This window comes from Coptis chinensis, chromosome 6, assembly GCF_015680905.1.
Source record: "Coptis chinensis isolate HL-2020 chromosome 6, ASM1568090v1, whole genome shotgun sequence".
NCBI lineage: Eukaryota > Viridiplantae > Streptophyta > Magnoliopsida > Ranunculales > Ranunculaceae > Coptis > Coptis chinensis.
The window spans coordinates 62,112,264-62,127,469 of NC_141461.1; the positions used below are offsets into that span (position 1 = coordinate 62,112,264).

General features: G+C 38.9%; 1 pseudogene; it reads left to right on the forward strand.

Moving 5' to 3' along the window:
• Positions 1-834: 834 nt before the first annotated feature.
• Positions 835-2,695, forward strand: LOC147493849 (protein FAR1-RELATED SEQUENCE 5-like; annotated as a pseudogene).
• Positions 2,696-15,206: the final 12,511 nt, after the last annotated feature.

The following is a 15,206-nucleotide window of genomic DNA, read 5'->3' on the forward strand; positions in this document are numbered from 1 at the left end:
TTGTTTAATGAGATTATTATGTTAATGTATTTAGTCATTTTAAATAGCCCAAACTCTCTTCTATGTATGGTAACTAATTAAATTGGTGATGTATATTAGGAAAAACAACACAAATAAATAAAGATACAGAATATTCTATAAGCTGTCAAATCACTCCATCTGTGAGTATAAATTAAACAGAATATGCCACTTGTATGAAAGTCACAATTGGACATGTACTTAAGGTAGTGAAAATTGTAATATCATGTGTATTGAATGTGTTTAAAGAATAAGAAACAAAACTAAAGAGGTTTCCTTACTAAAGGTGCTACCATATTTGTATTTATCCAAAAAAAAAAAAAAAAAAAAAAAGAGCTACCATATTTTTTTTTGGTAGTGAAATAAAGCTTACTCAGCTGCCGATGTTGTTCATTCGCACGTTTCAAACATGAAATTCCAAATAGAAGATACAACGGTTTACTTCCCACACGACCATATTACCCAGGAGGCCGGATCTTCTCCGCTCGGGTGTAAAAAGTAGCCTTTTACACCTTACAAAATTATATTGACACCTGTCCACTCATTTAACCCCAAAAGTTTATGCAACTAACAGTGTTAGATAAAATCCAAAAACAAAAAAAAAATCGGCTACAAATTAGGAAGATTCCGTGTGTGGTTTATCTCCACATTCTCTCTCTCTCCTTAGAAGGAAAGACTCCGTGTGTGAGAAAAGATTGGGTGCGTGGAAAATGGGGAGGAAAATCTCCACAGTCTCGCCCTCTTCTTCAACTCTCTATCCGAAAAAAAAAAGGTTTTATTCATTCTCTAAAAAAAATAAAATCTCTTTAACTAATAATGGAAAATTTGTTATATGAGGGATTGGTTTTTCAATATAAGGAAGAGGCATATGCAAGTTATAATTCCTACACTTGTAAAATGGGTTTTAGTATTAGGAAGGACAAAATATATTATAGAGCAGATAGAACTGTGAGGAGGCTGTTCTTTGTATGTTTCAAGGAAGGTGTGCGTAAAAAGGATAAGCGGAATGGAAATGTGAAAAATAATCGTAACAAAACAAGAATTGGTTGCAAAGCTTGCATGGCTGTTTCGAATGTGAAAAACGAATGGGTTGTTGTTGAGGTGGTACATGAACATAACCATGAGTTGGCAACCCCATCCAAGACGTATCTGTTGAGGTCTCAAAGGTGTGTTAAAGAGCCACAAGGAGCGGAAATTAGTAGTTTAGATGCTGTAGGAATTGCGCCTATTGATGGTTATAAATATATGATGCATCAAGCTGGAGGACTAGAAAATGTTGGTTTTACATACATCGATTATAAAAATTATCTCCGTAAGAAGTGTGAGCAAGAACTTGGCAAGCACGGAGATGGGAATGCAATTATAGAATATTTTAAAAGGAAGAAAGCCGAGAATCCATCTTTCTTTTACAATGAGTTGCGTGACGATGAAAATCAACTATCAAATATGTTATGGGTAGATGCAACGTCAGTGATGTATTATAATTACTTTGGAGATGTTGTTGTTTTGTATACGACTAATAGAACAAACAAGTATGGACGACCGTTTGCGCCATTTGTTGGTATCAATCATCATATGCAGTCTATTATATTTGGGGGTGCACTTTTGATAAATGAAAGTGCCGAGTCTTTTAAATGGTTGTTTGAAACCTTTTTAAAGGCAATGTTAGGAAAACCACCAAAGACTATTCTTACCGACCAATGTCCAGCAATGGCGAAGGCTATCCCAATTGTTTTTCCCGAAACACAGCATTGTCTTTGTTTGTGGCATATATATCTAAATACCGGAAAGCACCTCCACCATGTATTCAAAGTTCCTGGGTTTCTAAACGACTTCAATAAGTGTGTATACAATTATGAGACAGAGGATATTTTTTTTATCAAGATGGGACAAGATGTTGCGTGATTATGATCTTTTGGAAAATAAGTGGTTGGTTGAATTGATCAAAATAAAGAAGAAATGGGCATTAGTGTATGGGCGAGACATTTTTTGTGCAGACATGACCACTACTCAACGTGGGGAAAGTACCAATAGTCTCTTGAAAAATTATGTGAAGAGAAAGTACAGTTTGACTAAGTTTGTTCATCATTTTGAGTGTCTACTTCAGTCTCGACGACAGGCAGAAATTGAAGCTGATTTCAATTCATCTCAGATGTCCCAAAGGTTATTTGTCTCTACACCCATGCTAAAGCAAGCGTCTGATATGTACACACATGCTGTTTTTGAAATATTTGAAGTTGAGTATAAGGAACATCTTATGTATAACATCAAGGAATGCAGTGTTCATGGTACAACATACACATATGAAGTTACTAGAGAAGGGTTTGTAAGAAAGTTTGCAATTGACATGTCTAACTTTCAGACTGAGTGTAGCTGCAAAAAGTTTGAGTCCCTTGGCCTTATTTGTCGTCACATATTGAAGGTATTTTATCATAATAATATACATAGGATTCCTAATCAATATATACTACAGAGGTGGACTAAAGCAGTGAAAGTCAGAGTTGTAAGAGACAATGGTAGCAAACCAAATTTGTCAAATTGCAATGCAGTTCAATCTTTGCGGTACAATGAGCTATGTCATTTGGTAATGAAGCTTGTGACAAAGGGCGCAGTCAATGAAAATGGATATCTAAAAGCTAAAGATGCACTCCAAAAGAGGTTGGAAGAAGTTGAGTAGGTTGTACCAACGAAAGAAATATATCCGAGACAATGTTCGAAGTCCAAAAATCTGGTGTTGCCACAAATGTTGAAGAAAATGATGATGAAGTATTGGTTGTTGCATCCGGATTTGAAAAGGGGAGACCAACGAACGGGGCACGACCAAAAGGCGTACTGGAACTTAAAAAGAAAAAGAAGCAAACGAGCACAACACAAGTGCCTTCAAAAAAGATAAAGAGAAACAAGAAAGGTTTGTCATAATTCACGTACATTTTTATTTTGCCCATGTGATCGCATATATTGTCTCATTTATTTCTCATCTAACATTTGCTTAACATTTTAACTTGTCTCATCTTATTTTTTTTTTTTAAGAACAAGGTGATATAAATATTGCTCAAGGACTACCTGATTTAAATGAAAGTGTTCATCCCGAAGAGAATACTATTGGAACTCAATACAGTCAAGTATGTTTATCTTTATATCATTTTATTTATTGTTGCTGAAATGTTTTACGTGCCAATACTTATATTTTGGTTTTGTAGCAATGTAGTTTATACCAAATTGGAGGGCAATCACAATCAACCAACATGTGGGGACTACCTGATTTAAATGAATGTGTTCATCCTGAAGATAATACTATTGGAACTCAATTCAGTCAGGTATGTTTATCACGATATCATTTTATTTGTTGTTGGGATACCACTTTTACGTGCCAATATTTAGATTTTCATTTTGTAGCAATGTAGCTTATATCAATCTCTTGACTAATATAGACTTTCAAATTTGAGGAATATCAATTACCGCCACGTAGAAGGTTGGTGTAACGCCATATTTAAAATACATAATTTTCTATTTATTAATTAATTAAATTATTTATTTAAAAATCGGTTGGATTGGATTTGGGATACGCGGGCCTGATTTCTGGGCTCGAGTATGTGTTGGGCATGGGTTTCAGACCCAAGTATATAATCACATTGTTCTAGAGAATAGGGCTTTAGAGAATAAAAAAATAATAAAAATGGAGGCAGAGATAAAAGCTGGATTGCTGGAGGGTGGAGCGCGACGACTCGGACTTGGAGGAATTCGTCGAGCTGTTAATAAAGGTGAGTAGCGTATTTTTGCTATTTCACCGAATTTATAGTTTTTGTGTATCGGTGTATAGGTTTCTGTTTTTTATATTGCTCATTATCTTGTTTTATTTGGCGTCGTGTTCGTCGGGTTGTTAAAACTCTAGTGAAATATCGGAATTGTAATTGAACTGTCGGAACTGTTGGAACTCGGAAGTCGTCAATGGCGGCGTCGCGAGTCCAATAGCAAGAAATTGTCCAGTTTTTAGTTGAACACTTATGGTTATTTTTACTGTGTTTGGGTTAAACTCTTTTTGTATTTCGGTTTTGAACTCTGCTCTTGTTGTGGTTTTGGTGGAATGGTGTTTGGTTGTAGTGGGGGGTGTGGGAGTACTGATTGGACGAGATTGTTAAAACTTGAAGGTGCGTTAATGGGGCGCGAGTGTGATACTGTGATACTAGGGGTATTGTTGTAGGTGAGGGCGTGCTGGAGATTGGGTTCTGTTAGAAGCTCGGAGAGGAGCATCAATGGCGGCACGCCCAGACGTCCTCCACTAAATTGATTTTAACTGTTTTTGTTGTTTTGTTGTTGTTGATTGAAGATGGATGGATGAATGTTGGGTTGTTGTGGTATTGGTTGAGTGATGAGGGCTGTCAAAGCTCGGAGAAGCCATTAATGGCAGCCCTAAATTTACAGATCTAGGTTGATGAAGAGTTTGATTTAATGCTTATAGGTTTTTGGCTTTTGTAAAAGTTGTAGGGGTTCTCTTAAAGAGAAAAATCGGTGGGTTAAAAGGAGGAGGTGAGAGGTGGTGGCGATTTGGTGGCTGGTGGAGGAGAGAATTGGGGAAGAAGATGACACTGTTGCTGTGTCTGGGCTTGGGTCGAGACCAAGTGGGTCGGTTTTGTTTAGGCCCGATTCTAGTTTGTTTAGTTGTTGGGCCGAAATTTCTATTTTTGATTGGGCCCGGTTTTGTTTTAATTTGTGGACCAGTTCAGTTTAAAGTTTTTGGGCCGGTTTCAGTTCAATTTTTGGACCGAACCACTTAACTGTTTTAGGCCATTTTCTAATATTGTTTGGGGCCAGTCCATAGGACTTAATAGAGATCCAAATGGGTCTTTCAACATTTAGACTTTCGGGTTCTAAGGTTTGTGTTTCGACCCCCACCTACGTGGCAAACGTCCATTAGTAGGGGTCTCTATTTTATTCATTTAATCAACAGGGCTAAAGCCCAATTCGCAGTATCATGGACCAATGTACAAGCCCATTAACTCATGTGTCTAAGGCTAAACCTTAGCCACATGGCTTGCCACTAATGTACATTGATTTATGTCCAGATTCATTTATTATCAAAAAGATAATTATCAGTTGACGGTTATATTCTATCACAATTACTCAAGCAACAAGATTACTTGAGCTACAAGGACTCTCTACTCTACCTATATAAATACCACATTATTTTTCATAAGGAACTACGTTGAAACTTGATCCCTAGAGAATAGATCTTGGGTACGTGGCAGCCATTATTTGGTTCGGGCCATCTCCCCAACATCAAATTCCTTCCGTTTCTTAGTGCGCGTTAAATCACCATTGCTCTCGTTGTGTTGAAGCGGTTTATTGCAAAACATAATTGGCGGCCGTCTGTGGGGAATAGAGAATTCATTATCACGCGAAACAATCAAGATGGTAAGCATGAGAAGCGCACCAAATAGTCAACATATTCCTCCTACTAACAAGAATCGCAACCCTCGAAATTCAAATCGGCCGATGCATGAACCGTTGAACAATCAAGTTGCTCCTAGTAGTAGGATCAATTCTCAACATCCGATCAGTAGCGCGCAAGATCCGCCATCATCGCCTCCATGAAGGCGATAAGTGCCACCACCCTTAACGGCCTTGCAACAAGAAAATCGACAAGTCAGTAGTCCTCCATGCGGTCCGCCGTCTGTCCATGTCGATCCTTCAGTTGACATGGATATGGACGTGGACATTACTCTCACGCCAACTAGCGGAAAAGGTGATAGTAACAGCCAATTCACCCCTAATACGGTTGAGCGGGAGTTACGACGAGTCAAAAATTTAAACAGGAATTTGAGAAGGAAGCTGGCAAAGAGGCAAAGGCCGGTGGACGATGTTGCAAATTCAACAACATCAAGGCGACCACGAAGGGACGCAGGCCATTCCAGTGTATGGGACCGTCTTGACGATCCACTTCGTCGTCCTCGAACGTGCTATTTCTCAAAATAATCAACCAGTGCACGCTCTCTAGGAGTAATGACCCTATTACCCGTGACTTATGGGGAGAATCGATTGGCGGGGATAACTACTACCCTAGACATGTCCGATCTCAAAGGGAAGATTTACCTCGAGAAGCAATTTCGTGGAAGACCGCCATCCGAGATATGTCCGACACGACCGAAGGCGGGCATCCCGCAAAGAGCAACAAAACATGGAGAAGTGGTATAATTATTCCGACCACCCGCCAAGGGTGACTACCGCCTAGACAGTTGGGTTACTGTGGATAGACAAAGACAATCACCGGTCGGAGCCGATCGTGGGTACCGCCAAAGATCTCTAACTCCAATAAGAGATAATGGAAGGTATCCTTCTCCACATAGGCACGACCGGGCGCCCAGGTTGTTCGAGCCAATACTTTAACTCTAACAGAACAACAAAATGAAGAGTTGATTGCAAAAGAACTTAACGATAGAGAGTCAAGGGATGTAAGAACGAAAAACTTGACGATCCAATGATGGCGCATTTGATAAGTTTTTGGTCGACATTCAAGAAGCTTACCATCATCCCGACTTCAAACAACCCGATTTTGAACTTTATGATGAGTCGGAAGGAGATCCCGCTTGCATGTTCTATCGCTCAAAAATAAGTTGGTGTTATGGGGTGGAGATGATCCGCCATATGTAAGCTCTTTCCATCGACTCTAAAGGGGAGAAGTTATATGTTTAGTGAGTTGCATTCAAGATCAATTCACCAATTCAATGAACTAGAAAATCAGTTTGTTAATCGCTTCCGCCACAATTGCAAGACGCCAAAGGATGTCGACTCACTTCTGAACATCAAGCAACAACGTGACACGAAAGCGATTACGCACTTTTGTTACTAGGTTCCGAAGGCAGCAGCAGATGTTCCGTGGTTTTCACGATGGGATGCTTCTTTTAAGCCTTTAAAGAAGCATTATATTATGAAAGGGACGAAGTTTGAACTTCATTGTAAGGGATCTTTACCACTCTCTAATTAAAGATGTCCCTAAAACTTCGATCACGATCCGTATGTTAGGGCTGAACAACACATCCGTGTCGAGGAGAACCTATCGGCGAAAAGCAGCGTTAGGGGACAAAGATATTCGAGTAAAGATTTTTCCGAAGCAAAAATTTTAAGCCGGGCAAGGACACAAAGTCAACAACATAACGATGGAAAGAATGACAATCGAAGCAAGTCAATTTCAATCGTGATGGAAAAACTCTACCTGAGCTAAAACTGACCCCGCGCCAATGCCAAGTACTCGTTATATATGAGAAGTTGAAAAGTGGGAATCTTTTTCCCCGCCAGATCCACTTTTAGAAGATACCAAAGCGACAAGGGACAAAGCCTTATGGTGTAAATTCCATAATGACTATGGCCATGAGACGTAACTTTGTCGCTTCTCCGGCCGGATTCAGAAATTAGTGGAGAAAGGACTTTTGAACTAATATCTTACTTAAAACTCTCAACAAAGGTTCTTTGCAACTTATGAGCATGTCATTAATGTCTCCCATTCTCATGTTGAGTCTCTTTCCAAAAGTCGAGTAAGAATCAAAAGCGTTTGAAAGTTAGTTATGTTGGTGAATTTAACCGTATCAACAAAGTCGATTTTGTCAAAGGAATCCGCATCGGACTTTTAAAGAGCCCCTCCGATTCATCGATGATGATCTTCGTGGTGTATATCACCCTCACTATGATGCAGCTTATAATTTCTGTTCTATAGGTGCTTCTCGTGTTCAACGGGTAATGATCGACCATAGGGGCCACTTCCGGCGTCATTTTCGGTGGATGTTATTCTCGATGCAACTTCGCGGGGGTATGATCATCGCGAAGACAATCCTATCATCGGTTTTGATCGACAACATCTTCAAAAGGTTGGAAGAATTACCTTACCGATCAAATTAATGAACAAAGAAGTTGAGCTCGATTTCTTATTGATGGACTGCGATCCCACTATAACGCAATTTTGGGCGAGATTGATACATTCCATGGGGGCTGTAGTCTCCACATTTCATCGGTGTCAAGTTCCCATTCTCCCGCATATTTGCAAGGTTCGTAGTGACTGGTATCTGCCCATTCTGTCATGACAAAGCAATGGATGACTATAAAAATCTGAAGTTTGAGGTAAATCCTTCCTTGCAAGTGCCCTTGAGAAATTACCAAGTGACGTGCCCTCCATCTATAATATTGAGGCTCATGTGCAAGGCGCCGACGGATGGATCGACTTTTGGAAGTGCAAGTAGGAGATTCAAATAGAAGAAACCACTTTTATTTCCACATTGAACTTTCGAAATGAACAACAAGAGTTGGTTTCCCTTTAAATAAATAAGCGTATCTTAAACTGGAAAATTGAGGAAATGCCGAATAGACCCTTACGTTTACTGTCATAAACTTGACATTGATCCAAGTTTCAGGCCGGTTAAGCCAAAACCAAGAAGAATGGCACCCGATCGAAGCTCAAAGTTAAAGAGGAGATTGATAAGCTACTTCGCGGTTAACTTTATCCGACGAAGTTACTTACCGAAATGGCTTGCTAATGTCGTCAAGTGCCAAAAAGAACGGACAAATCAGAATTTGTATTGACTTTACAAACCTTAACGCAGCTTGTCCGATTCATCCGTATCCATTGCCACAATTTCGAACTAGTGGATGCCACTTCGATTCCAAATATCTTTCATGGATGCTTCTTCGGGTACTACCGGATCTCTTTGAATGTTGATGACCAAGAGTTCACCGCTTTCATTCTTGACCAAGGCATTTTCTTTGAATCCTTTGCCTTTTGGTGAAATGCGGTCTGACCTACCAAAAGCTTGTCATACAATTTTTCCGACCTGGGAATAATAATGGAGGCTTATATTGATGATATAGTCGTTAAATCGAAGCTTATGGTGATCATCTTTCCGATCTTCAACTTGTTTTGATAGGCTTAACAAGTATAACATGAGACTCAATCCCGCCAAATGTTCTTTTGGCCTCTCTTCCGAAAATTTACATCGATACCTCATGACTCGTAGAGGTATTGAGGCTAATCCCCGATCGATCCGTGCCGTTATTGATATGCCATCACCAAAAATAAGAAGGAAATTCAACGGCTTCTTGGGTCGGCTTTTGCCGCTCTTCATAGATTTATTTCTAAATATTCCGATCGTTGTCATCCCTTCTTCCGGACTTTAAAGGGGGCAACTTGGAACATTGATTGTGAGATGGCATTGCAACAAATTTGAAGAAATACTTGGTCATCCTCCTATATTGACAAGTCCTTCAACGGGTCAACCGATTGGCATGTACCTAGCAGCTACAACTCAAGCCGTTAGTCTTTGTTCTTTTCGTCGATGATGGTAGACCCGCTTTTTTATCGAAGACGTTAACCGAGCTGAGTCCCGTTATTCAAAGATGGAAAAATGGCACTTGCATTGGTTCATGCCGCTCGTCGGTTAAAACCATACTTCTAGGAAGGTTGGTCGAGTTTATAATTGAAAGTATCCCTTTACGCAAGATCTTTAATGCAAATGCAAAGAATCAAGATTAATTAATGGGAAAGTTATCTTAGTGCATATAGCATTGTCTTTGAAAGTCGTCTTCGCTGAAAAAGGACATGCTTTAGCTTCTTTGATAGCTGATTTTCCGATTGATGATTCTCCTATTGACGATTTCTTTGCGAAGAAGAATCTATGGAAGACGTTCTCCGCCACCAATAATCGGCGGATGAAGACTTTGCAATTCCTAATCCAATTGACCTATGGATTGTTTATTCGATGGCTCCCATAATAAATCTGGTCCGAATGGATGCGCTTTTGTTAAACCCGGGCGGAGAGAAGATTGAGAAATCAGTGCGACTTGGCCGCGCTTCAAATAACGGCCGAAATATGAGGCTGTCGTTTGTGCCTTGAGAACGACTTTTAAAAGGCTGGGGCTCCTCCGGTTATACACGGATTCTCAAACGCCTTGTAGCCAATCAGTTTGGGGTCTTTTGAAACAAGAGATGAACGTATGGCGGCTTATCTTGGTTTGATACATAGCCTTGCTCGACAATTTGATAGCATCTCTATCACTCAAAGACCCCAAATGACATATACGCCATGCGATTCATTAGCTTATCTCTCCCCGCCCGTTAGAAGCGAAAGAGTCAAGATACATCATCTGTGGAGTTCCGTGAAAGAGCCAAGCATTGACTTTTATGAAAAAATTGCATGACTTGTATGTACATGAAAGCAATTACTTGTTTTGTTTGTAACGCGAAACAAATAAAATCGACCAATCGTAATCGCACCAATCATGACTTCGAAGCGGAAAAGGGAGATGGAAAATTCACAACATGACCATATTTTGTTTATTGCCGAAACAGTTTGGGCTTGGCCAGTTGGGTCCGAACCATTTCCTTAGTCATGAGCCCTTGAGCCATGCACCTTTGACCTTAGCCATGAACCATGGCTATGACCAAATAACTCGTTGAACATGAAAATGAAATAAATTGACTTCGACCATGATGTGTTGACTTTGACCATGACGTGTTGACTTTGACTTTGAACGTTGACCTTTGACTTTGACCATTGACCGTTGACTTTTGACTTTGACCATTGACTTTGACCTTTGACCGTTGACTGTGGAATGTTGACTTTTTCCAGTTTTTTACTTATTTAAGAATATGGACAAATGTAGTAATAAAATGTTGTCAAACATTATATAACGTTGTTTGTCATTATCTAATTAAGATTTGACGTGAGTAGTGTGTAAAGCATATATATATTGGGCTTCGATTGTGGACTGTGGACTGTTTAATTGTGCTACATTTTATGTTGTAAATTGTATTGGCAAATCAAATGCTAAAATGCTGTGGAAGCTTGTATGAATTTGGTTGTCATTATCTAATTAAGATTTGACGTTGATATTATGACATTATATAATATGTTGGGATATATATATTAAAGGCAATAGTTTTGGAGAAATAAATGTATAGACACTCTATTATTTTATCTATGAGGTAGTATAGTATGTGTGGATATTTTCCCATGGGATTATGTCTTAGTGCAATAATATATTGACACGTGAAAGAATGAAAGTGGTTATGAGATATACTTGAGATATTTCTAAATATTGTGGCTTAGTGCAATAATGTATTTGACATGCACGTAATATAGTGGAATTTTTATGAGTCATAAATGTATGACATTTGAATAAATTACGTAACGAAAATCCTCGAACCTAGCTACCACAACTCATGTGATTTGCCCTGTGTGGGCGTGTGCAATTTGATTGGCCCTTCTGGCATTTCAGTGAATCTGAATGGTCTTCGGGCATAAGTAATTTGATTGGCCCTTCTGGCGTTTCAGTGAATCTGAATGGCCTTCGGGCGTAAGTAATGTGATTGGCCATTCTGGCGTTTCAAAAAAAGTGAATGGCCGCCCGGGGCGTAGCGAATAGTGGCTTGATTATTCCGTTCGCAAAATAGAACGAGACGCGTGATATTTTATGCCGAATAGTGGCAGTACTTACATAATGGCTTTCGTGTGAGGGTTATCTGGTGTGCGTCATCTCGCTCAGGGTGGTTACGCACGAAGTGGTTCATTATGTAAGGGGAGACATGTGGATGTACATGTTCGGCGTTGGGTAGCGATTGTGGTAGCCAGGGAAACTAGGTAAGACATAGATACGACGTGATTTTAGGGACACGCAAAGAAAGCCTTAAATAATATAATTATGGTAATATGTGGGTTATTGATTTATCTTTAGATAGATGATTGTATATGGTTTTGCAGAAGCGTGGGTCAAACTAATTACTTGGGCAGAGACGACCCACTCTGTAATTGAGAATGAAATAAGGTACGTATATAATATGCTTGGTTGGTTATTTGTTAGATGTTAGAACCTAAGGCGCCTTGATGGAGGAACTACATGCCTTATTTATTATGCATATAGTTTGTTGTAATAGTTGTTAGAAGTTAAGGCGCCTCAGTGGAGGAACTACCTACCTTACCTATTATAGTTAAGAATGTCGTATTAGTTGTTGGGAGTTAAGGCGCCTCGGTGGAGGAACTAACTGCCTTATGGGTTGTGTTTGTATATGTATACATATGTGTTGTATTTTAGAGCTACTCACACCATCATTTTTATAATGCTGACCCGATTTGCATGTTTGCTTATCGGGTGTGTTCATTAAATGAACATAGTTGATAAGTCTTGACAGGTTTAGTGTTGAAGAAAATTGGTTGCTGCTTGTGGTTTGCGTTAGTGTTGCATCTCAGGATATGTTTTGTTTTCCCATGAGGTGATATAGATTTTCAGTCTAGACAATGTTTTTTGTATTTTCATTTGTAAATTTTTGTAATGAAGAGGATTTTTGTTTAAGTTAAAATTTTTATTGGTTTTATTTATCCGCATATTTAAACTGTTTATGGGTTTTTGGGAGTTGAGAGTGCGTCACACCTCGGAGATCGAAGAGTCGGGAACAAATAATGTTTTTCCAGATGCAGCCGAAATTCGGAGTGTGGCATTTGGACTTCAAAGAATAATGAATCAGATATCTTGGGGTTGAGTGGATTGCCTGATGACCTTGACTCATTTAGCTTTGAAGAACTCCTTGACGGAAAATTTGATTTGGAAGACTCTCAAATTGTCAGCAATAATGACGACAAGAAAAAAGAAAAGGCCAAAATAAAATTGAAGAGAAACAGAAAAAAATATATTGGGTTGGAGATAATTCTAAAAAATGAAGACCTCAAGCATAAGTGGGAAAATATTTTGCGCGACTTTAATCCTTTGATCTACGATATGATTAAAGATTTGGCTGAGGTAACCCCGAATGGGCATTGTGGTTATAGATCCATAGCTACACTGCTAGGATATATAGATGATTTAGCATGGCGGATAGTAAGGGGTCTTATGCTGGAAGAGTTGATGCAGTATGCAGATTACTATACAGAGTTGTACGGTAATGACGGGTTTGAAAACCACAAAAGAAACTTAGAGTGTACCAAGTCTTCTACAATGAATGAGAAAGAATGGCTTGATCTCCCGGACATGGGTTCCTTAGTTGCAAGTGCTTTTAATGTTGTTTTTGTCACTATATAGCGCCACCAAAATTATGTGTTACATACTTCCCGTTGAGGACAGGTCCAGAAGAAATGTTCCGGATAATCGCTGTTTGCCACATAAATGAAGGAACACATTTTGTGCCAATTGTGCTAAAGGATAATGCTCCTCTACCTCCGGTTTTCCCAGGTTGGCAATATGTTAGATGGCCAGAAGCAACAATGTGGGAAACTGTTCTAAAAGGAAAGTTGTACAAGTGGGCTGGATCAGTTCCGACCAATATGCAGAAGCTACAATATGTTTATGTAGATTAGTTTTAGTTGTTGGAAAGAAAAATAAAAAAAATAGTGCTTGCTTTATATTCATTTATGTAGGAAGTTTTGATTTGTAGTTAAATGAGAAAACTTACGTACTTACATTTTGTTTTTATTTATTGTTTGTTTAAAATTCAGTGAACTTGTAAACTAAGTGTTTTCACTCTAACTATTGTGTTCTTGAATTATAACGATGATATTTTGGACAAATATGACTTGCCGATGACGTTATTATACTGCCTTGGGATACTACTAGCTAATTAGTGTTTTTTAGCACTTAAGCTGTTACACAACATTGTTTGGGAGGAATGAAATAGAAAAATGAAACACGGTGTTGGTTATGTATGTGTGGCTCAGCGTCCTTTAGAACGCCTGATATTGTCCTCGCATGAAACCACGATACCTCAACCTCCACAATCAGATTGCAGAAGGAGCACCGTTTTTCTATAATGGCAAGTTCAGATTACTAAATACTTCATCATTGGGATATGTGGAAATAAAGAAATTCATCAAAATAAGTTTAAAATAAACAAAATGCCTTTGATTATAAAGAACACAAACGAGATGTCTTTTGTAATAGTTAACAAGTACTTTCTAGTTTCATCGCTTCACGTACAACTACATCTAATTAAATGAACTCCTAGAGGCTCAGAGCAATCTACATCAATGACAACATCTTATCAATAACCACTCCCACCTGCATCCATGATGAAGCATAACAACTGATATTAGCTAATAGTGTATCAAACCTTGGTTCTCATTCTTTTTTGGTGTTTATTCAATATATACATACACACCATGATTTTCATAATACTGATAAAACTGAAATTTGGAAGGAGAAGTGTTTCTATCAAAGTTCACATGTACGATCAATAATATGTACATCACATTGTAACATTGCTTAATATTTCAGGAAATGGCTCCTAATTCCTAAACCCCTCATATAATCACTAAAAAAGACTAGCTACTTAGAAAGTTCATATCTGTGATCACAGTCCATGAGACACTAAGTCTGCTTAATTGGTAAGTTATTAGCACTGTTTCAGAACCTTTAAAAAAATCCCAACATAGCAGAGCTAAATAGAACAATTTTTTTTCCAAGTTAAGCTAGGGTTAGGCAGACCCTCACCTGTATTAAACTTTAAACTCTTCTTACATAGATTTTCCCCTCACATCTTCATTTACAATAGTTTGTAGAATATGGTCTATAGGAGGGACAAAATGTAAAGTGTCAAAATTACTAGATTGATCTAAGCCTGCAAGGTAGTCTTCGGCTCTATTCACTTCTCTACAAACATGTGAGAAGGATATGTAGTTGAATTCTTGCTTTTTTAACTTGATGGCAGCAAGCACGTCTTGGTAGTACCAAGGTGGTTTCTCTCGTTTATTGATTGCATTGATCGCTCTCATTGAGTCCGATTCCACTTCAACTTCTTTATAGCCTTCCTCAATGCATCTGCTTACACTCACTTCAATGGCCTTGAGCTCTTGGAAAATCACCGAGTGTAGACCCCCACTTCCTGTGAATCCAGCAAGTACCCGACCAATTCCATCTCGCATAACTCCCCCATGACCTGGGCAATTGCTGCTAAGCGCACTGTCAGTATTGACCTTGATCCAGTCACCTAATGGTGGATTCCAACTGCACTCTACATTGGTGTGTTGCTTTCAGATTGGGCCTCGTTTGATCTACTAAACAAACTTCTAATTGAGTCCGTGTCCTTTACCTGTGGCTTTAAGACTTGCAGATAAGTTCGTAAGTCTCTGAGCATCTTGTTGAAGACAACTAATGCCGGTCTTGCAGTTTGCCTAAACTTCCGAGCATTTCTTTATTTCCAAATGTAATCCATTGCTGCGCAA